This window comes from Eublepharis macularius, chromosome 16 (assembly GCF_028583425.1).
Source record: "Eublepharis macularius isolate TG4126 chromosome 16, MPM_Emac_v1.0, whole genome shotgun sequence".
Taxonomy (NCBI): domain Eukaryota; kingdom Metazoa; phylum Chordata; class Lepidosauria; order Squamata; family Eublepharidae; genus Eublepharis; species Eublepharis macularius.
Genome location: NC_072805.1, coordinates 38,508,886 through 38,533,206, shown reverse-complemented (window position 1 = coordinate 38,533,206; position 24,321 = coordinate 38,508,886). Strand labels below are relative to the sequence as shown.

General features: G+C 45.4%; 1 protein-coding gene across 3 annotated transcripts in view; it reads right to left on the bottom strand.

The window, feature by feature from the left end:
• The window catches only part of ADCY7 (adenylate cyclase 7), a 118,776-nt gene extending 95,437 nt beyond the window's left edge, over window positions 1–23,339 (bottom strand). For all 3 annotated transcript variants that reach the window (XM_055000658.1, XM_055000659.1, XM_055000660.1), the window contains exon 1: window positions 23,261–23,339. The gene's annotated coding sequence lies outside the window, so the exon portion shown is untranslated. The remainder of the gene's footprint in view (window positions 1–23,260) is intronic.
• Window positions 23,340–24,321: the final 982 nt, after the last annotated feature.

Below are 24,321 nucleotides of genomic sequence, written 5' to 3'. Positions count from 1 at the left end.
TTTTAAGGGGGTAGTCATCCTTTTGAGTAAATACTGTCCTCAGAAATTTAGCTACGCCCCTGATATGTCTAATGTGCAGCCTTTAAGCTGCACTGGCTCCCAGTGGAGTTCCGGATCCGGTTCAAGGTGTTAACCTTGGTGTTTAAAGCCCTTCACAGACTGGGACCTGCATGCCTGCGGGACCGCCTCTTCCACTACGTCCCCTGCAGGGTGTTGCGTTCTGCAGACAAGCAACTCCTGGTGGTCCCCAGCCCGAAGGACATCCATCTGGCTTCGACAGGGCCAGGGCTTTTTCTGCTCTGGCCCCAGCCTGGTGGAACGCTCTCCTGTTGGAGATCCGGGCCTTGCAGGACCTGTTACAGTTTCGCAGGGCCTGTAAAATGGAGATGTTCCACCGGGCTTTTGGCTGAGTGCCAGTGGGTGTCCTCCTTCTTCCATCAAAGACCACTACTTCTTCTGGGGCTGCCCTCGGCCATCTGCTATGCCCATATACGGACTCCCAATATTTGTTTAAATAGCCTGCTTCTGGACTATTTTAATGATTTTTAAACAATTATTATTGATTTTATGTTTTTGTGATTTTAATGTATTTTTAATGTTGTTAGCCGCCCTGAGCCCATCTGTGGGGAGGGCGGGGTATAAATCGAATAAAATAAATGAATAATGAATAAAAGCAGGTCACATGTACCTGGTCTTGGCTACAATAAGGTAGCTGTCAGTCTTCCCATATAAGAAGATACACCATTGCACCAATATAGATAAAAGCACATGACAATAATCAATAGTGAGCAATACTAGGCCAAGCACTTGTATTCTAGATGAATTTTCAGACTTTGCATGAACCATCTGTGTGTTTTTTCTGTGTTAGGTAATTCTAACAGGTGTGCTTTAATCTTTTGACAGTTAATTAAAATAGTGGACTCTATCGAGATTAATGTTCCTCTATCAGAGATTCAACCAATGGTGATCTCTCAACTTAACTTTTTCTGACACTTCTCAGAGATTTATAGTTTTGTTTTGTAAGTTTGAGTATAACGTAATTTTTTACTAATTGGAAGGTTGTACAATAGAAACTATGAATATTCAATGAAGCATCAGACCAATTATCGTTTGTTTGTGCTATCATGTGAATAGACCTTAAATATTTGCATATGATGACTTATAAAATTGCAAACTCAGATAGAATGGCAGAGCTCTGATGGAAGAAATCTCTTGAGAGAATTTAGGTGAGAACTTATTTTTACCTATGCATTTCATAGAAACTTTGATTATGTTAAACTTGGAATTTATTAAGCAATGTTAGCAAACTTATTTCTTATTGCCTTTCTGTGTTCAGTTTTTATAGGATTTATATTAATAACCATTTATATTTTGATTACTTGCTTCAAAAAACTAGGGTGTATTTTCAATAAAGTGAAATAAACTCTAGACAGGTGTCTGTGTGTTTGATAAAGAGTTGCAAAGCAATATTGAACCCTATATAAATAAATGTACTGATAAACAGGTGGTTCAAAGAACTTATCTGTTTGACAGGTCTGAGAACTAATTGCTGAAAGCTTTCCAAGAGAAAAGATACATCTTTCTTTTGGCTAGTAGAAGCTTAGTTTCAGACAAGGGCAAAAGCTCGTTACAATCTCAAACTTAAGGGTAAAATAGCAACATTGGGGTAACTGTTCTTTCTCCCATATTTGGAGATAGTTGTGTTGAAACTTTCCTATTGGTTCCCAGTTCCCGCTCTTTTTGTTGCAAAAGGACATTAAAAAGTTGTGATATGAGTTGCTCTTTGCTTCTGTGGTAAGAGACTCTCAGAGTCCGTGCACGTTTAAATAAAGATTTCTGGTTTCAAGGAACAGAATGGCTGTGTCCAGTTTCAGTTCCCCAGGGATGGCCTCAAAGAACAGGTTCTCAGAACATACAGTATGTTTAACCCAAACCTCTCAGGTTCATGTCACACATCAGTCCACAATAACTTTGAAATACACATTCACCAGTGTTGAAATTTTAGAACAGCAGAGGCTGGAGACGCAGAGGTTTTCTTTCTTAGAGGCAGATGTTCCTAACCCAAACCTAATACAGTGAAAAGCAAACAGACACACAGAGGCAAGGCACCAAGACAAACATATGTGCAAGGACCCATAAGGACCAGGAATTGACACTTTTCTGAAGAATGCATAACAACAACAACATTCAATTTATATACCACCCTTCAGGACAACTTAATGCCTGCTCAGAGTGGTTTACAAAGTATGTCATTATTATCCCCACAACAAACACCCTATGAGGTGGGTGGGGCTGAGCTCCAGAGTGCTGTGACTAGCCCAAGGTCACCCAGCTGGCTTCAAGTGGAGGAGTGGAGAATCAAACCTGGCTCTCCAGATTAGAGTCCTGCCGCTCTTAAGTGACTGACCCAAGGTCACCCAGCTGGCTTCAAGCGGAAGAGTGGGGAATCAAATCTGGCTCTCCAGATTAGAGTCCTGCCGCTCTTAAGTGACTCACCCAAGGTCACCCAGCTGGCTTCAAGCGGAGGAGAGGAGAATCAAACCTGGCTCTTCAGATTAGAGTCCTGCCACTCTTAACTGACTGATCCAAGGTCACCAAGCTGGCTTCAAGCAGAGGAGTGGGGAATCGAACCTGGCTCTCCATATTATAGTCCCACGCTCTTAACCACTACACCAAACTGGGACTTCTGCGCCGGAGATGTATCTCTTCAGTATCCCAGAAATCAAGCTGAAAGGCATGGAATCAGCTTGTCTGGGCCCTTTCACACCTCTCATGTTTGGTCAGTGTGGTGCCGTCCTTTTCAGTCTGCACTGTGTCAAAATGCATGATGAGCGCTGGTGCTTTTGTCACCAATGCCGTCATTGGTGAAATCACAGCGTCAGCCCTTTCCTTTTTTCTTTTTTTCTGTACACGCAATGAATCGATGCATCGCTGGAACACTGGATCCATCTATTTCCTGGATTCCCTCCTCCCAACCCATCAGTGCATCGATCATACATTCTTTTTAAATTAATTATAAAGAATTTTATATAAAGGAAATAAACTAACAAGAAAGACAACTACGCAGAGAATAATAAAACAAAGAATTACAACTAACAAAAAGTCTAATAAAACAAAAAAAGAAACTATATAAGCTAAAAAGAGGCTTCCAATTTTCTTCACGACAAATGTAATTATCAAATTTTCTCTTTCTCTATGTTACAAAGAAAAGTTCTCTTTTTTCTAATGTCCAAATTCCTTATTCCGCAAACCCACAGATCATCAAATCATTATTATTATCTATTTCATGCAAAGAGTCTATAGTTTCCAGTCAACAATAAACGAACTTACTGTGTTTTCTTTAATCAATGAAGAAAGTTTTGTTATTGTTGCAAATACCAACTCCTTCACAAACCATTCCTCTATTGTAGGCAATGTTGGACTCTCCCAGTTTGCAAATATAATAATCTTGCTGTTGTTGTCACATATAAAAACAAAGTTCTTTCCAGCTAAGTGTCCATCAATCCCAAAAGAAAAGACTCTGGTTTCAATTGTATATTAATCTTTAAAATCTTCTGGATCCTATGCTGAATTTTTAAAAATTTAAAAAAAAACAAGTGGAAAGAAAAATAAAGAGGAAAGAGGTGAGGGGGGGGGAAGAGAATGGAAAGGAGGGGAAGAGAGTGGCTGGATAGACAACAGTGGCCAATCAAAATGAAGCAAGCCAGCAAAGGGTGGGAGGTGGACAGAAAATGGTGGAACAGCAAACGACAGGATAAAGAGCATGCACAAGGAAACAGCAGACTAGAAAATTGATTTTTTAAAAAAGGTGGAGTATAAATGCTCCCAGAAAAGCTGCAGAAAAGACACATCATAGCTGGAGTGACTACTCACGGCAGCAAACTGGGTGCAGATAGTCACCAAAAAAATTGCTGCAGTATGGGAACTGAACTGGTGAAATTGGCCTGTGCAGAAAGGGTTACAGTGGCACTCTCAATGAACTGAGATATCAAGGTACTGCTCAGTATTCCTCTCCTATAGGTCTCCTATAGGTCTCCCAAATCTCCCAGACCACAAGAGCAAGATTCGAATCCAGCAGCACCTTAAAGATCAATTAGATTTCAAGAGCCAAAACTATGTAAAGGAGCTCTGACTCTCAGAAGCTCATACCCTGAAAAACTCGTTGGCACTATTGGGTACTACTTTAAGGTACTATTGGACCCGAATCTTGTTCTTCTACTACTGACCCACCTGAAATACTACACCAACTTGGTGTCTTGGTGTATTCACTTTTATTCCTTGGCAGGTCGCCAATGCTCTACACAAACAGCACAAGTTGAACCAGGAATCTTTTCAAAGCACATGCTCGGAGGCATTTCTTTCTGCTTAAAAAAAAGATAACCACACTTCGGCCCAGGAGCAAAGCGTGCATTCCAAGGAACCAATCTGCCAAGAGGCCTGCGTTGCATAGAATGTTACTGTATACATCATGATTAACTCAACATTTTGCATATCCCCGTGACGCAGCATTAACTGAAACCTTCATCTTTGAAAACAGGCACACTGTAATGTTTGTCTCTCTCCAGTACCACTTTTGCTGAATCATTCCCTTGGGCCTTCAGTTTTTCAGTTACCCATTCTTTAATTCAGGTTATGCCAACCTTTCCACATCATTAACATAGCAATACGATACAAATTCCCGACCCTCATTCTACACGGTCTTTTTAAAAAGAGAGAGAGAAAGCGCCTCAAGCAAACAGCAGTTTAATCTCATTTCCCCTTGCAAAATAGAAGGGAACCTCTTTCCTGCTTGCTTCTCACTTCCCCATGTTAGATGGGGCTGCACAAATTAAGCTACAAGATGGGGAGGGCATGAAGCACATTTTTTAAAAGATAAACGGGCATAAATCACAAAACAGGAAGCTCTGTGGGCTAATGCTATGTACTGGTTAGAACACTGGCATCAACGTTTCCTCTGGGCCCTTGGCTCGCTGGGTACACTTTGCAAGTCACTCTTCTCAGGGCCAAGCTACAAGTGACGAGTGACACAGGTTGGACACTTGTCAGCTTCACTCAAGTTTTGATGGGAAATGTAGGCGTCCTGGTCTCGCAGCTTGGCTCTCCGACTGCTGTCCAATGGACTTTTCAACTGTTACTTGTCCAACATTCCGCCAAGCTGCCTACATTTCCCGCCAAAACTGGAGGGAAGCTGACAAGTGTCCAACCTGTGTCATTCGTCACTTATAGTTTGGCCCTCAGCCTTCATTCCTCATCTATAAAATAGATCGTATGGTTGAGCTGCCAACCTCCAAGTGGCATCTGGTGATTTCAAAGAATTACAACTGATCTCCAGACGACAGAGGCCAGTTCTCCTGGAGAAAATGACTGCTTTGGAGGGTAGACTCTATGGCATTATACCCGTCTTCCCTAAACTCTACCCTTTCTAGGCTCCACCCAGGGCCGTATTATTCATAAGGCTGACTAGGCCAAAGCCTAGGGACCCCGCAGGGACTAGGGGCTTGTCAGGTTTTTTTGCTGAGGCACACCCCCACATCAATTACAATTGATTCTCTTATATAATCTCTATTAATAAGATAATCAACTGCTTCCTTATTGAAGTGAAACAAATGGTCTTTTATATTAAAACAATTATCCATAAATTATATATTTTAATAACTAATAAAAAATTATTCACTTCAAAATATTACAGTATTGAACAATTATACCCCTAAAATGTGCTTTCCTGAAGAGTTCTACTTGCGCAATAAAAATATTTTAAAAATTATGGATAGAATTCTTCAGGAGATCCTCAAATGGATATAGGGCAGTCTGGTACCTACTGTACCAGAGTCAGACTGTCAGATGTAGTGGGGTGAAAGATTGAAGTGCTGGAGGGGGTCCGAAATACCTAGGTTTGCCATTCCTCTTCCAGGGGCGGGGGATCCCCTGCTCCTATCTCCTCCCCCCGCCCCCACTTACCTGGCCAATGGGCAATACAGATGCACCCTCAGGCAGCGCGACCTCGCAACCCACAATAGGCCCGTTTCAGGCCAAATCGGGCCCATGGAGAGATTCAGCCCTTTGGGGAGTACACACGTACTCCCGGGCCACCCTTTGACCCGTGTGATGACATCACTTCCCAGAAGTGACATCATCACGCATGCTGGGAGTGTGTGCATGCGACGGAGAACTCCGAAGCCAGTGCAGGGTAAGGGCCAGTGTCCCAGTCTCCCCCCGGAGGCCTTAAGGGACCTGGCAACCCTCGAAATACCTGAAAGCCTAGGGGCTCCGCCATGGGTTAATACGGCCCTGGCTCTACCCCCAAATCTCCAGGAATTTTCAAACTTGGAGTTGGGGTTGGACCTCATATTTCTGCCCACATCTCTCCCGTTGGTTGAATCCTACTTCTGAGGAGCACACAGCTGCTTGGGCAGTCTTGTGCTAAACAGAGACTTCTTAAGAAGACAAAACAAAAAAGGGGATGGGATAACACTATCGCTTTTGCCGTATATGTCCAGACTTTCTTTGTGCTTACAAAGAACCATTTCCGGAAAGGGTCCATCCAGGCGGTAGCGTCACAGTGCCATTCTAGGCAGCTGCACCATTCTAAGCCTGCTAGTTTTGGCAGGAGTCAGTCCATTAAAGACAGCACCATACCTTAGTTGAAACTAGCCATGCTGAGATACCATTATTCTTCCAAAACACTCTTTTGGAAGCCTGTCCTTATGTTTGACGCGCTATTGATAATGCTTTCAACAATATGATAAAAAAGCCAGAAATCTGAAAGCACAATTAGAATTTGCCGACTCTCCAGAATCCCCCTCAAGGTGACATTTTGGATAATGAGCTGAGGAGATCGATATCAACAGTGAACATGTAAACGTTTAAAATCCCTAACAATTAAAACAAACTCCTACACCAGATGCTACACTCGGAAGTCCACAAATTTTGCCTGAAGGAAGGAGCTCTGACTCTTGAAAGCTGACATTCTGAAAATCTGCTTGGTCTCTAAGGTGCCGGTGGACTCAAATCCAGCTGTTCTACTGCAGGCCAACACAGCTACCCACCTAAAACTGCCTGAGCTTGATAGCCAACTTGTTTCTAACCAGTACAAAAACTGTACTTTCTTACTGCGAGGACCAACATGCCTGTATCCTTTTGGTATAGGGATCCCAGGTCCCCTGGTGGGGGGGGGGTCCCCTGGTCCCACCCACCACCACCCCATCACCACCCACCTGGCCAGCAGAGGGAAGGTGGGGGAATAGGCCTCCCAGGCTCACTCCCAGGGCAGTGCAATGACATCACTAACATCATTGCGCTGCTCCAGGAGCGCTCCCGTGCTTTGCAGTAGGGCGATTTGTGCCCCAAATGGGCCGAATTGGACCAATTTTGACCCACAAACTGTGGGAGTGCTCCCTGCTCCTGTACAATGACATCACTTCCTGGAAGTGATGTCATCACGTCATCCCAGGAATGTGAAGACATTGAAGAAGGTGAATGCCAGGTCTCCCACTCCCACTGGGAAGGTAAGGGGGCCTGGCAACAGTATTTTGGTACCAACTGAGCACAGTAGAAGAGAAACTCACATGTGCCTACAACAACCAGCCCCCCCGCTCCAACTGACAACAATTCTGGGGCACCTCAGCATCCGAAATCGCCCATCCCATTTTGAAAGAAACTGTGCTGCTGCTGGAGATTAGTTAAAACTGTGTTCATCCTCTTGGTGTATATTATAGGCTCTCTCTCCTAGTTACTAGAATTAAATTTCTTGCCACTGCTGGTGACTTTGGAACTATCCTGTGGCTTCATTCTGTGCGTGCTTCTCTCCAGCTGCTGCAGAGATAGTTCACTGCTGCAGAGAGAGCTTCCTCTAGAACATGGAACGAAGGCATAGATCCAAGCCAGTGCTTGGAATGGACTGATTATTATGCAGGAATAGCAAACAATGCCTCAGCTGGTTGTAACTGCTTTGTTGCTCTGCTTTCCAAATTTAAAATAAAAAACTGTATGTACTAATTTGCAGGGCTTTTTTCCTGGGAAAAGATGTGGTGGAACTCAGTGGGTTGTCCTCGGAGAAAATGGTCACATGGCTGGTGGCCCCACCCCTTGATCTTGTGCGCGGAGGGCAATCTAAACTCCCCTCTGGAGATCAGGGGGCGGGGCCACCAGCCATGTGACCATTTTCGAGAGGTTCCGGAACTCCGTTCCACCGCATTCCAGCTGAAAAAAAGCCCTGCTAATTTGAGTAGGACGAGAATTAAGTATACTCTAAGTCAGCCATAAAAGAAACAATCAAGGGGGTTAGAATCTACATACCAACTACCCAAAAAATTTATTCAATTATTTCACCTTTGGCAGTTCAGAAATAAAACAGCAACAAAGACAGTTTGTACCCCCAGTTCAACTGGGGGTACAAATGACCCCAACATACTCTGTGTTCAAAATTTGTAATTTACAAAAAAAATTACTCATAGAAGATGGACATGAACCTCCATAGAGCAACTGACTTCATTAAAGCTAAAGAATGTGTGGATTATGGAGCTGTAGATGAATGAAAACCAAGTTTTAACAATGTTTTCCCATTTCTCCAAGTCAGTTTCAGGTGAGATTAAAGATAGTATATGGAATTTTAACACTACAAGTTACTTGAAATACAAGATCAAGATGGAGAGACATGTTAGTCAGTCTGTAGCAGTGGAAAAGAGCAAGAGTCCAGTAGCACCTACAAGACTAACAAAATTTGTGGTAGGGTATGGGCTTTCACGAGTCACAGCTCACTTCTTCAGATATCTTTTCAAATTGCTCTTTGCCTTTGAAATATAGGACTATTTAGTAATTCCATTTGAACAGTTTCCCCTGTTGCTCCGGAATAAAGATACGGGCAAAAAGGCTGCCATTTTCTAATCTGCCTTGATGTTACTATTTTCGCACTGATTTCTTAAAAAAATGTTCAAATGCTTTTTGAAAAAAGAAAAAAAATGCTTTTTTCCATTGTTAACCTTATCCTACCTCTTCCATGTGCAGAAGTCAGAAAGGGAAATACCTAAAATAAAATTACTTCTTTAAAGACTACAACCTGGAGCCAGTTTGGTGTCGTGGTTGTGAGCAGCAGGACTCTAATCTGGAGAGCCAGGTTTGATTCCCCACTCCTCCCCTTGAAGCCAGCTGGGTGACCTTGGGTCAGTCACTTAAGAGCAGCAGGACTCTAATCGGGAGAATCAGGTTTGATTCCCCACTCCTCCGCTTGAAGCCAGGTGGATGACCTTGGGTCAGTCACAGCTTCTCAAAGCTCTCTCAGCCCTGCCTATCTCAAAGGGTAATTGTTGTGAGGATAGTAATGACATACTTTGTAAACTGCTCTGAGTGGGCGTTAAATTGTTCTGAACGGTGGTATAGAACTCGAATGTTGTTGTTGTTGTTGTTACAGAGCTGTCCTGACTGCTTTTTAAAAAGCTGCAATGCTATATACTCTTACTGGGAGTAAAATCAAATGGAGCTCTGGGATTTACTGCCAAGCGAACATCACCTACTATTCTGTTGTATCCCACAATGACAAAGCATCTGAGACTCCAAAACGAAGCATCTCATTAAGAAAAACAAGCATACAAAGTCAGACTTGCATTCCGAATATTGCAAATAAGGCACGGATTCCAAATTTCTTTCCCCGGTCTAACAAAATAAGTGATCACATAATATGAAACTCCATAACCTAAGACTTTCCAAAGGCCACATTTAAGCAGACGCAACCAGGATTACAAACCCCATTTCCTAGCAATGCTTTCAAGGGCTCGAGGCTGCATTTATGGGGAAACGCAAGCAAAGCACAACACTGTGGTTAAATCAGCTTCCTGGCAGTCATGCAAAATGTACTGTGCAATACATTACATGGGGGCGGGGGGGGGGAGGGTTGGTTTGAAATCCTTACAAGCCAAAGGCAAAAGGGGGGAGAGAGAGAGAGAGAGAGAGAGAGAGAGATCAACCGCTGAAATTCACCGGATCTTCTCAATGCCACAAAACATGTTTATTGCTTCAAGTGTCTAGACATTTTTTGATATCTTGTTGAAATAACTGTGGCACAGTATGCTCTCTTCATTTCCTTATTCGGGTTTGCCAATACATAGCCAATTATCTGAAAGCCCACGCAACAAGACCCAGGGGCTTCCAGAAGCTGGCAAAGCAAACTTACAACCGAACGTCTCCTTCCATGGCACATTCCCCACAAAAACAGAACCGGGAGGCCGAAAGGAACATTTCCGCATTGGCCCTCAAAACCAGCAGATGGTACGAACTAAGTTCTAAACAACATGAAGGCAAAACCAAAAGGCAAATTATCTTACTTCCTTTATTCTGTGAGTGACAAAGAAAATAAAAACTTGAGACAGAAATCTACACAGCTAGTATCACACCACAATAGGGAGCAGCAACAGGAGGCCACCAGGCCAAAACTGCTCGGGGGGGGGGAGGCTCGCTTCCTGTCCAATGAAAAAAGGAGAAACGTTCAAAGCGGAGTCCTACCAAAAGAACTTAACAAGTAGGCCACTTCGAGAGGAGGAGAAAAAGGGCTATGCCTCATAATAACTCCCACTTGCTCCTTAAGGTTTTCCTTCAGAAGGATTTGTTGCTGGCTACAAAATCAAGACTAGTGGAGGACAGGTTTCAGAAGGTGTCAAGGACTGCTGTTGGATCCTTTGGTCTCTAGCAACCCATCAAAGCTGCATCTTGTCCCCATGCATTTTAACATCCACATGAAACTGCTGGGTGAGGTCATCTGGAGATTCGGGCTGAGTTGTCACCAATGTGAGGATGGCACTCAGCTCTGACCTGGAATTTAAGGAGTCACAAGGGTTGCCAACTCCAGGTTAGGAAAATCCAGGAGATTTGAGGCTGGAGCCTGGGGAGGGCAGGGTTTGGGGAGGAGAGAGACCCAATGGGGGATATTGCCATAAACATGAGACATCTTACACGGGAATGCTCAAGTGCAGGGAGATGCAATGTTAGCCAGGAAGCGTAGTTTAAAAAGGCAGAGCCAAAGGCTCTGTCAATTTCACCTCTCCCTATAGGAGGGTAGCTTAAAAAGATAGCCGACAGAGGTCGCTCCCCAGAGGGGTTGTTAATTTCATCTTCGCTATATGCTACAGCATATGGGTTTTACCAATTCTGGTGGGATTGCACTCCCCTTAAAGGACCACGTCTGTAGTTTGGAAAATGTTGTTGGACCCAGGCCAACAGCTGGATAAGCAGGTGGCAGCAATGGCCAAGATTGCCTTCGATCAGCTTTGACTGTGCCATGAAATGAGAAATAGTATGACAGACTAGTTAACCAGCGGCGGCCTTCCCTGGGCAGACAAGATCCGGCCACTATGGTGCATGTTCTGGTAACATCTAGATTAGATGACTGCTATGTGCTCTTCATGGGGCTGCCCTTGAAAACTGTTCGGAAACTTCAACTGGAGCAGAATGTTGCAGCCAGGATATGGACTGGAGTGGGTCACAGGTCCGTATCACTTCAGCCTTGACCCATTTACACTGGTTTCAAAAATGTAAGAGTAACACTGGCTGTTAATACAATTTTTGCCTGTTACTTAATTAAAAGGATTTGTAATGTTAGGTCATTTTAAAATTGTTCGTTGTAGTATTTAGTGTGGCGTTGCTCAAAGTCTGTTGGCCAAATGAGCAGTATCATTAAAGTAAAGGATCCCAACTTGTTTCCAGGCATAGTTTTAAGGTTCTGATAATGATTTTTAAAGACCTATATGGCTTGGCCCCAACATACCTGAAGGACTGCTTTACAAAACTACCCAACCATTCGAGTCACCATCGGATGTCCTGCTTTGGGTACCTCCACTATCTGAGATTAGGTACTGTCAACCTGGGAGAGGGCCTTCTCTGCTGTGGCACCAAATTCTGGGAATTGTTTACCAGGAAGACTCATCCGTCCCCTTCTGTTACCATCTTCCATCAGCATGAGACATCTGAGACGTGAAGAACACGTGTCGGGAGATGCAATGATAGCAGGAAGCGTCGTTTTAAAAGACAGAGCCCACGGAGATTGCTCCTCAGAGAGTTTGTGAATTTCATCTTCGCCTCCCGGAAAGCGCTGTCAATTTCATCTCTCCAGTCTAAAACTGTGTGGGATCACAACCAGAGGACATTAAGGAACGGAAATGGGCTGGAGCTGCCTTCCAGAGCCAGGCTTAGACCTGGAGAGGTTATAACGGGCTGAAGTTTCCCTTCTGGCATTTGACAGCCCCTTCACATAGCTTCAATGTATAGCAAAGCCTTTGCTCTGCTGCTAGCTCGGTCTTTTTAAACTACCCTTCCCGGTGAACATTGCATCTCCTGACACGTGTTCTTCACATCTCAGATGTCTCATGTCGAGAGACTCTTTGTCTGTCAAAAGGTCAGAATACACAGGATATGTTCTGCTTCCTCTATCCCTCCATAAGACCATCAAAATGTTCCAAGTGGCTGGTTCTTTCTCCTTCAATGAACAACACAATTCCAGTCCCCAACAAATTTATAAAGGGAATAAGGCCTCATACTGAAAGCCGTTCTATTTGCTTAGTTTGTTCCCAGGGCAGAACTTGGAGAAGAAAAGGAATCAAAGCCCTTCCATCTCTAGCAAGGCGAAAGCCAAGAACTGAGAAAATGTTCAAAACCATGCATTCAGTCTGGGCTGCAATCTTGTGCGCCTTTACTTGGGAGTAAGCCCCTCTGGACTTGACAGGACTTACTCCCAAAGTGCCAAAGTGCGTAGATGAGAAGTCCTTTTAAGGTCTCCATTGTGAAACCTTAACAAAGGACAAAGAGTATTTCTAAAATGCCTGTTGAAGTCGAGGGAAAAGGAGAACCAACCAGCTGGAGTAATTTATTCAGACTTTCAATGGGCCTTTGACGAACTCCTTACAATTAGCTCCTGAAGAAACTAATCAGAGAGTGAGGTAAAGCATTCTTATGACTAACGGGAGGAACGCACACACACACCCTCCTAAATCCAGGAGCCTAAAAACAAAGGCAAATATTACCAGGCTTCCGTCTGAAGTTTCAAGATTACATATCAGTCCAAGCAGATTTTAAAATATACTAAAAAAGAGAGGGGGAAGTGGAAAGCTTGCCTTGTAATTCCAGAACAATCTGGTCTAAAAAGACACATTTGGTTGTGGACAAGGGGACAGGGCGGACGGGCAAGCCGACTGTGGGGTTGCCAACCTCCAGTTGGGGCCTGAAGACCTCCCAGAAATACAACAGAGACCAGTTCTCCCAAAGAAAATGGCTACTTTGGAAGGTGGAGTGTATGGCATTATACCCCGCTGGAGTCCCTCCCCTCCCCAAACCCTGCCCTTCACACCCACATCTCCAGCAATTTCCAACCCAGAGTGGGCAACCCTACTAAAGCTGCCAGTCCCCCGGTGGAGGCAGGGATCCCCCGCTCGCAGCCTCCACTACCTGCCACCACTCACCTGGCCGGAAACAAGCCAGGGAGGCGAAATACATCCTGGGCAAGCCCCTGGCAGGCATGCTCCTGGCAGGGTGTGATGACATCACTTCCAGGAGTGACATCATCATGCCGGCTGCAGGAATGCTCCCGCGCTTCGCATGGGGCCAATTTGGGCCCCAAACAGGCTGATTCTTTTTTCCAAAAAATATGTACCCACACTTCTTTATTTTCAAGTTGCTTGTTTTTTAACATCTAAATGCTAGAAAACGCACAGACACACACAGAAATAAACAATAAGGTTAGATTCTTGCAGGCAATCAAATATACAGATCATTGCTTGGGCAGCAAAGGGAAATTCACTTGCAGCCGATGCACTTCGTAGCAGGCTGCCCTGAGCACATCTGGAGCAGCCGACCGGGCAATAAGAACTGCAACTTTTTCTGCATGATTTGCACTTGCAATTTTTGCATGGACAGTTATTGCCACAGCTGCAGACACCACCGCTCACGCAGGGACAGTCTTGCGCATCCATCCTCGGCTCGTTCCGTTCAGCAACTACTTGCGGACCAAACACACAAGTTACGATTCCCCAAACGGGCTGATTCTTAAGCATGAAGCACGGGAGCATTCCCGCAGCCAGCGCAATGTTGTCACTCCTGAAAGATTTTTGAACCGGTGCCAGTTCCCCCCCTCCCCAAACTGGGAAGGTCCAGGCAACCCTATCCTATATATACATGTTGCGTTAGGTCCAGACCATGGGGATGGACCCAAAGATACACTTCCTTTCAGGGAAGGACACCTCTGGACCCAACTCCATCATTTGGATCCAATCCAATAAAGATATCTTACTGTGACAATGAGATACAAGGAAGGGAGTAATAGAGTAAACAACTGTTGGTGGTCCCTGGCCCAAGGGAGGCCCGCCTGGCCTCAACCGGAGCCAGGGCCTTTTCGGTCCTGGCACCAACCTGGTGGAACTCTCTGTCTGAGGAAACCAGGGCCCGGCGGGATTTGTTATCTTTCCGCCAGGCCTGTAAGACAGAGATGTTCCGCCAGGCATATGGCGGAGGCTAGATTGGGCCCCCACCGGCCACACGAAAGATCTGTCCACCACCCTATATATGATCCTCTATATGAGCTAGGCCCTGAAATGTAGTATTTTATTGTCGCCACCTGAAGAGAAGCTGTATTGTGTTTATTGTATAAAGTTGTTCTAATGTTATTTGTATAATGTTCTATCTGTTTTTAACTGTTATTTGTGAAAATTGAAATGTTGTACTCCGCCCTGAGCCCGCCTGGCAGGGAGGGCATACTAAAAATCCAATACAATAAATAAATAAATAAAGCTGGAACTGTGACCCCTTGTAACAGGAAAGGGGTGGCGGTTTGAGTCTTGGTTGTTGTGGGTTTTCCGGGCTGTATTGCCGTGGTCTTGGCATTGTAGTTCCTGACGTTTGAGTCTTCCTTCTGAAATAACCGTTCTGGGTGGTACTGTTTGTGGAGGAGAAGCAAGTCCCTTGAGTCTCTCTCTGTTTCTCAACACTTTTACTTGGCCTAGGAGCAAGCGTGGGAGGGAATATTCTGCGTGCTGTACTCTCATTCAGAGAAAAGAAAGAGGCTGCTCCTGTTCAAAACTGTATATAAAGAGAGAAAAAACTCACAGGAGCCACTATTCAAAACCCATTTGAATATATAATCACAGTCAAATATATTAATGCATTTACTACTTGAGCATTAATATATTTGACTGTGATTATATATTCAAATGGGTTTTGAATAGTGGCTCCTGTGAGTACTCTCATTCAGAGCAGCTGTCAGGGCCAGTCTTTGGGGCAGGCAGATATCTAGCATTTGCCATTGTTTCTAGGCTCCTGGATTTAAGAAGGGCCATGTGTCACCCCCCCCCCTGCCCCGCACTCGCTGATTTGTTTCTTTTGTAGCTTGGGGATCTGATGTAATTTGGAGCAATCTCCAAGCCACACCTGGATGTTGGTAAACCTTCCAATATAACTATATCTATTGCTTCTATGGATCTTAAGTTGTATTCAGCAAAAAAAAAATGATCGGGTACATTGGACACCATAACACCTTTTCAGCAAAGGATAATCAGTGCAAACCTATGCAGGATTGCTCAAATCTAAGTCCATTGAAGTTAATGGATTTAAGACTGGAGTAACTCTGCTTAGGACTGCACAGAAGTACAGTGTCTAATTGCTGGCATTGTAATTTACAGAATACATCTCTTAAGTACTTGCTTTGGGTGTGTCCAGTTATACAGGCTTTTTGGAAGGAAGTTACTACTCATACTAATTTTGTATTAGAATGCACAATGATTTTTGAGGATGTTTATGTATTTTTAAACCATTCACCTGTCTTCTGAAGCCTAACAGATGGTTGACGAAAATGGACCGTGCCCTTACCATAGCGAAAAGGCTTATAAGACAGCCCTCAATGCCCTCTACCACTAATTCAATGGACGGAGGACCTTACAACTTCATCAGTATTTGACTATATGGCATACAGATGGCAAGTGCATAAGGACTTACTTTTAGGTATCAGGAAACCTTTTATAGATGCCTGTGTGTAGACCTGCTGCTATTGTTCCCATATTTTTATTTCTATTTTGTATGAGGTCGGTTTTAAATTTTAACCATCAAATAAAATAACACCCCCTTACCTATATATTATACTTGGAAAAACAGGTGAGCCTGATCTCGTCAGATCTCAGAAGCTAAGCAGGGTCAGCCTTGGTTAGTGATTGGATGGGAGACCTCCAACAAAGACCAGGGCTGCTGAGGCAGGCAATGGCAAACCATCTCCGTTAGTCTCTTGCCATGAAAACCCCACCAGGGGTCGCCATGAGTCAACCATGACTTGAGGGTGGGGTTTCATTTTCACATAATATACTTAAATCATACTTGGTATATATAAAGTGGGGGTAGTCCAAAAGGCATCACATGCCTTTCTTACATGATCTTACAAGCTATACCAATATGCACTCTCTCCATAGGAAAGCTTGTTATTATCTTCACACTGCAGCTGTCCAAGAAACGAAGAGATAGTAGCCTGGCTGAGGCGAGATTTGAACTCAAGATTCCCAGCCACTGTGTTACTGACATCGACTTTATAGGACATCAGCTTAATAGCCACCCTTTGCAGAATGGAAAAAGCGGTTATGAATTACAGCAAGCTAGAAAAAAATATTTCCCATTATATTAATTTGGGGGTGGGCAATTGTATGGCACTTACTAGTATGAGGTACATCATTTTAAACAGGCTCTACAGATGCTCCATCCTACGTTGCACAAGATGCCGTCAACGTGACACCTTCCTGTACAATTGCTCATTCTTTTTTTTTTTTATAAAAACCCCTGCTACATCAAACAATTTTAGAGGCAGTTTAATGATTAATCCTGCTTCAGCTTTTATAAAAGAGCTTCTAATCACCTTGGGGAGAAACATCAGTTTCTAAAAAACTGGGAGGAAGCAAAGAGAATGTACAGATTTTAAACAACGTATTACAACCAGGACAATGGATAACAACTAATAATGATAATAAAAACTATGAGCCAAGCTACAAGTGACAAATTACACTTGCTTGGCAAGTGAACAAACTCAGAGGCAAACTACACGAGACGAATGGCACGCGACCGAGCGAGTGTCAAAAATCCCACCTTTGCGTATCTGTCAGTCCTGGAATGGGCACAAGTCCCAGATTGGGCACACATCTACAGTTCCCCAGTTTGCTGTGTAGCCGCAGCGGCAAGTGCACAGCCCAGAATCAACAAGTCGGCATTATAGAGAGGCCTTTATCTGTTGGCTTCCTTTTCCCACTTCTCATTCTCCCGCTGGAGTAATCAAGTGTGGTAGCTAGAGGGCAGTAATGCATGATGGGATACCACTCATGACTCTTGGCATGGTGAGGAGAAAACCCATGCCCACGCAGACACGGGATGAGGCACAGTCTGGCAGCGCACAAAACACAAAACACGCAGCAACACATGTAAGTCCATTCGCGTGCCGTTCGCGTGCCATTCGTCTCGTGTAGTTTGCCTCTCACATGTATTCCTCCCTGTTCACTTGCCCTCCACTTGCGCTCCACTTGATCACTACGTTTAACCTTCAGTCATTGTTGCTCCTAATTTGAATGATGATCAAAAAACTAAATACGTTCGGACTGAGAATGTGTGTGATTCTACTCAGAGAGACAAAAAACAAAGAACTTGGTATTGGATGATGAATTCAGCATGCGTGAATCAAGTGGAGCGCAAGTGAACAGGGAGGAATACACGTGAGTCTGTTCACTTGCCAGGCAAGTGTCATTCGTCACTTGTAGCTTGGCTCTCAGTTACTGGCAGTTGCTTACATGGGGTGGGAAAACACCAAAGACAACAATGTCACACTGTGTTTTAATCAAAAAATCCTCATGGTTACTGAGGAGCTACAATTTGGTGCATTCCCCATAATATCTAGCTAGAACTTTCACCTTCCCTTTGGAATGCTAAATCAATATGCTCTTATAAAAAGGCTGGCCTTGGGGTTTCCCTCATTTGGCTGGGTTCAGAGATCATAGACGATACAGCTAAAACGGGACAGTTCCACCTGCATTGCCCTGCTTTCTTGTTTTGTGTCTTCAGCTTCCCATTGAACTCCACCACTTCCCTCTTGCCTGTTCACACTGATTCGAATAATAATACTAACATTCAATTTATATACCACTCTTAAGGACAACTTAATGCCCACTCAGAGAGGTTTACAAAGTATGTTATTATCCTCATCACAATCACCCTGTGAGGTGGGTGAAGCTGAGAGAGCTCTGAGAAGCTGTGACTGACCCAAGGTCACCAGCTGGCTTCAAGGGGAGGAGTGGGGAATCAAACCTGGCTCTCCAGATTAGAGTCCTGACGGTCTTAAGTGACTGAACCAAGGTCACCAGCTGGCTTCAAGCGGAGGAGTGGGGAATCAAACCTGGCTCTCCAGATTAGAGTCCTGCCATTCTTAAATGATTGACCCAAGGTCACCCAGCTGGCTTCAAGCGGAGGAGTGGGGAATCAAACCTGGCGCTCCAGATTAGAGTCCTGACGCTCTTAACCATGGGACTTGGTTCCCATGGAATATGGGACTTCTTGCAGACTTCTGGCCACCAGGGGAGCAGTGGGTTTCCTTGACCATCTTCTCATACACCTTAGCAGAAATGAAGCTGGTGATCAAATCCAAGAGTCCATCTTACATTCCTGTCACTCTCACACAGAACTACCATCAGCATGAATGTCAAATGTTTCCATGGCATTTTTCAAGACACAAATGGCTTCCCTCAAATTTGCTAACAGAAACAATGCCCCATGTTTGCAAACAGAGTCTCATGAGGATTATATCGTCATTGTTGCTGCCGCCTTCCACATGGCTAGTTTCCAGGTTAATTCTCACGCCGTTCATATGTTATACAGCACCCTATGTCCATTTGGTTTGCTATAAATCCAAAAACCTTCAATTAACAGTTCACATTTGGATCCTAATGGAACTTCTCTATCATTGTCAGTGTCTTCCTCTAATAAAAAGGGGTTCTTCCACAAGCGGAAAATGCTACCATTAGTAGAAAAGTCTGCAGCCTAAAGGACCCAACCCAAGTTGCTTTTTCTTTCATTCATCATTTAACACACAGAGAGGAAGCAACAGTTGCAAGTTAGAGCCATTTCAAACAACACTACCTGGAAAGAAACGCACAAACCACCCAAGAGATTCTCTCATGTGCATGTGCTCAGGAAGCTGCACCCAATTGTGGCTTCTGAGCATGAGGCCACACCAAAAAAGGATCTTCATTTGTGACACTCTACGTTAGGTGTGCATGTCTTTCCTCAAAGGAGGCGATTTAGCACAACCAGCAGAGTAAAGCTACAAAAGTCTATTGATCTGGATTGCTGAATTTCATCCTCAAACCGGCTCTTGATGCAAAGCTCTCTACCAGCTACGTGGCATCTTTGCATCTAAAGAAGTGGGTTCTAGTCCAAGAAAGTTTGTGCTAGAATAAAACACGCCACAAAACGTCTGGGTTTTGCTGTGATTGCCTAACATGGCTGCCTCTCTGGTGAGTCGCTGTAGCTCTTGGACTTTCTTCCAACAGATTACACATTTTGAGTTTTCATTCGTATAGTCTGGCTTGTGTTTCATACACTATTCTATTGCTGTTGTTTGAAATGTGGACATCACATAATAATATTACACCCTTGAAACAATGTGCATTTCAACAAAAGCCCATTGGGTTTTTGCTTGCTTGTTGTGCGCTGATTTATTTATGCAGGAATTGTTTCTCCTGTAAAACACTTTAGGTCACATTGAGGATAAAAGTGGAGTATAAATAAATTAAAAAGATCAAAACTTTACTGCCACATTTTATATATACATCTTCTTCCTACACTCCATCTCTTGCACGTTTTTTACTCCCTATCTAGCTGTCTTACCAACGCAAAAAAACCCAGGAACCTGTAGACACCTCCTCCTAGGGTTGCCATCCTCCAGGTAGTAGCTGGAGATCTCGCAGAATTACAACTCATCTCCAGGCCACAGAGATCAGTTTCCCTGGAGGAAACACCTGCTTTGGAGGGTAGACTCGAAGGCATTATACCCTGTTGAGGTACTTCTGTCCCTCAAATCCCACCCTCTCCAAGCTCCACCCCCAAAATCTCCAAGAATTTTTCAACCTGGAATGGGCAGCCCTCCCTCCTCCCTCCAGGAAAGAAATGTTCATTTTCAGCCAGGAAAGTATCTTTTAAGAAAATAAGATTTTATGAACAAATTTTTGCTCTGACAAGCAAAGCTCTCCATAGACACGTCCCTCATTCAGAATGCAGCACAGACTTTCCCTTCTGTTATTTTGAGAGACGTTTAATATTTGTAGGATTACAAAACACAGAGAGGGCTACACCAAAAGGAAATGAGTTTTAAAAGGGAAAGGAACAGTGCCATATTGAACAGATTACAAGGCCGATTGGCCGACGGATGCAACAAATCAAAATGGATCTTCCCTTTCAGCCCCAGAGAAGCAAAGTGTGTGAGAGAGACAATATAACAATGCATTGTGCTGTAGAACAGTTTAACCACAATGGAGTTTTCAAGGGGGAAAAGATGCCATGGGGGGATCATCTGCCTTGGGGGGGGCAAACCGAAATACTGATTTATGAGGCTCCTTTCCTGTGAAAAGGAATCACTTTTTCTTAATGGGCCAGAGGCAAGAATAACCAACAAAAAAAAGATATATTGAATTACAAGATATATTGAATTACAAGATTCTTCAAGAATCTTGAAGATCTCAAGATTCCCAGTCACCATACAGTATTGTTTACATCCTCAGACCTAGGAACTGCGACTTGACCCCAGAACTTAATTTGACTTTTTCACATGAAGCTATATGGAACTATGCCTCTGAGCATGAGCAGAGTATTTCCTTCACATAACCAAAGCCAGTTTATGCATCACTCTGAAACAGGTTCAAATATACTTCAAATGCTGGGTTACGTGTTTTTTTTTAAATAAGCAGTAGAATCTATACTATAGACCAATTTCCTCTCGAGAGGAATTCGTTAGAGCCGAAGAGGAAGCAAAGCTGGGGCGGGGGGGGGGGGGATTAGGGCTACAGTTAATTAGTTAATAGCCAATTAAATGTTCTTCTGATCACGGATGGCTCAGACTAATTAGACAGCAGACTTGTTTAGGAGTTTCTATTATTTTTAATGTAAGAACTTGCAAAAGCCACAGGCGGCCTGGCCATCTCAGAATAAGGCATTTCCTCCCCATATCTATCTGGAGAGAATCGCAAAGAATCCAGTAGCACCTCAAAGACTAACCAACTTTATTGTAGCATAAGCTTTCGAGAACCACAGCCCTCTTCATCAGATGCAGTCTTTAAGGTGCCACTGGACTTTTTACTATTTTGCAATTACAGGATTCTCTCCAGATCCAATGGATCTGGCGAGAATGTCTCTTCCGAGACGGCATACCCTTTTTCCCCAGAATTATTCATTTACATATGCAAATCTATAGAGATCTGATCTATTCACTCTTTAAAACCACACAATTGTTTAATTAAGATTCTTTTCATGGGTTTCACAACCTTAAAAAGCCACCGAGAGAAAAATACAAGGAGAACTCCTTTATCGGCATTTCCACAGAATACATGCATCACACACCCAACAGCCAGGAAGAGATCGGAGATACGAGAGCACGCCAGCCATTTAATTGTGAACTTATCCCCACACCTAAGGGACCAGCAGTGTGGATTCATCGAGAGAAAGGGATGCATTCTGTCCAGAGGGGCCGTTCCACTGGAATTAAAACCTAGACGCTTAGGCCAAGCAGCCCTGGTGAAAGCAAGCTCAAACCCTGTCTAAGTAAGGAGATCGGATGCAGATGGGAAACAAGTGCTTGATGGAAGAGTAAGGCCCAAAATGAAGACGGACTCCCTTACATAACTCATTCCAAGATCACTCATAAGCATAATGGAGAGGAGATGAAGAGGTGCAGGGCTGGACGGGGACACTTTGGGAAAGATAAGCGACGTCTGCCCTGTCTGTCACTTCTTAGGGGAAACATTCCTGGCTCGAGCTCCCCCCCCCCCTTTTTTTTTCGGAAAGCCATCTCGAGAAGAAACCATTGCCACATCTGGCAGCAAGGCATCTGACAAATGAACTGAAGGAGGGGAGTCTTTCCATTTGCCAATCAGGAACCTCTCAATAGCGCCACAATAGACCACAACATGTTTTGGCAAAAGGGTTAGATTCGTCCACATCACTTGGGAGAAAAGACACACGAAGCCGCCCTGTGCAGAATCAGACCAGAGCGTTGACCCCTGAAGGTCAGAACTGTCCACAGCTCTCAGATGGAGGTCCTTCTCATCAGCTCCTACTTGGTCCTTTTACCTGGAGATGCCAGGGACTGATCCTGAGACCCTCTGTATGCCAAGCAGAGGCTCTTCCACTGAGCCACCGGCCCCCTACCCAAAAGCTGTGCGTGTTATGTGCCATCAAGTCGCCTCCGACCTATGGTGACCCTAAGAATGAAAGACCTCCAAGACCTCCTATCACCAACATACTTGCTCAGATCCTGCAAACTGGAGGACGTGGCTTCTTTGACTGAGTCAAGCCAACTCGTTTTAGGTCTTCCTCTTTTCCTACTGCCAAATCTGATGCATATACAGACAGACTGTGGTTGTTCAGAGCCGAGGGAAAGGCACTCTGGACATGCTCAGAGGCACTTCCCGCACAGCCGCTACCCACTCCCTTCCCCATGCTCATTTCTAAGGCGGCAGGTCCCGCGGCTCGAGGCTGCCTGGAAAGCCTCCCTCCCTCCCCTGAGCCATTCGGAAGGGGAGTTCCCAGGGCGAGAGCTTAAGCGGGTCTACTCGGAAGTAAGTGCCAGGTTCTTCCACGAGGCTTCCTTCCAGGGAAGGGTCTTTAGGCTTGCAGCCGCGCGTTCCCGGGGCTGAGGCTGCCGGTCTAAGCACACTTTCCTGGGAGTAAGCCCCCCTGAATATAACAGGATCTAACTCCTCAGTAGACCCGGGCCTTTGCGCGCTCTCTGCCCCCTCGGCCGGGAAAAGCCACGTCCCCGCCGCGCACCTCGGGCCACCTCCAGCCGTCGAAGCGTCCGAGAGGCGCGGCAGCAAAGCGCGTGAAGGAGCCGCCGAGGCCGGGCGCATCTCCTGCCCTCGCCGCGCCCAGGTCCTTTCTCCGGCTCCCCCGCTGCGCCCAGGGCGCACGGAGGCAGCCGCGCCACGGCGCACCCCCGACGGACGGACGGACGGCTCTCCCGCCCGCCCGCTGCCGGCCCCCTCGCCGCGCCAGGACTCACCTCCGACGGCCGCCCGCTCGCTCAGCCGGGAGAGGCTGGAAGGGGCCGGCGCGGCTGCTGTGCGTGCGGCCGCCCGCTGAGTCAAAGCGGAAAAGGCGCTGCCGCCCGGCGCGGCTGGGGAGCGCCGTCCCTGCCCTCTAGCGGCGCCGGCTGCCCCGCGGGAGCGGCCGGCCGGAGAGCGCCGCGGAGAGGCTCTGCCTGCGGGAAGCAGGCAGGTGGCTGGGCCGGGGCGGGGCGCGCCAAGCCCCGCCTGGGCTAGAGGGAGAGACCCGCCGGGAAGGAGGCTGCCCCGCTGGGAAGGCAAGGCAAGGCGCGCCCTGCTCGATCGCACCGGCGATCCAACGAGGCTGGTGTCTGGGGCCTGGCGCAGGGTGGCCAACTCCAGATTGGGACATTCCTGGAGACTTGCGGGTGGAGCCTTGGGAGGGCAGGGAATGGGGAAGGGCGAGACCTCCCTACGGTGTAACAGCGTTCGTCCTCCAAAACAGCCATTTTCTCCAGGGACTGGAGATGGGTTGTAATTCCGGGAGATTTCCAGCCACCACTTGAAGGTTGTGTCAACCCTGCCAACTGTTTCCTATGGAGGGTCAGCAACTGGGTTGAGCTGCGGATCTGTGCAGGGGTGTAATCCACCTTGGATCTCAGTGAGAAAGGCGGACTGTAAATGAATAATAATAATAAAATAAAAATAATTGATCTCCAGACTACAGCTGTCAGTGGCCCTGGAGAAGAGGGCTGCTTTGAAGGGGGGACTCCAGGACATTGCACCCTACTGAGGACTTTCCCACACTTCACCCCCAAACCTTTTGGAGTTTCCCAGCGCAAAGAGGGGGGGTGGGGGAGTTCTCCCTGTCCAATCTCTACCCTGTGCATAATTTTATAACCTCTGTCATGTCTCCTCTTAGGTGTCTCTTCTCTAAACAGTTGCAACAGAAGGGATAGAAGCCTGAGTGGAGAACCAGAACCAATAATAACAACAACAACATTCAATTTATATACCGCTCTTCAGGGCAACTTAACACCCACTCTGAGCGGTTTACAAAGTATGTTGTTATTATGCC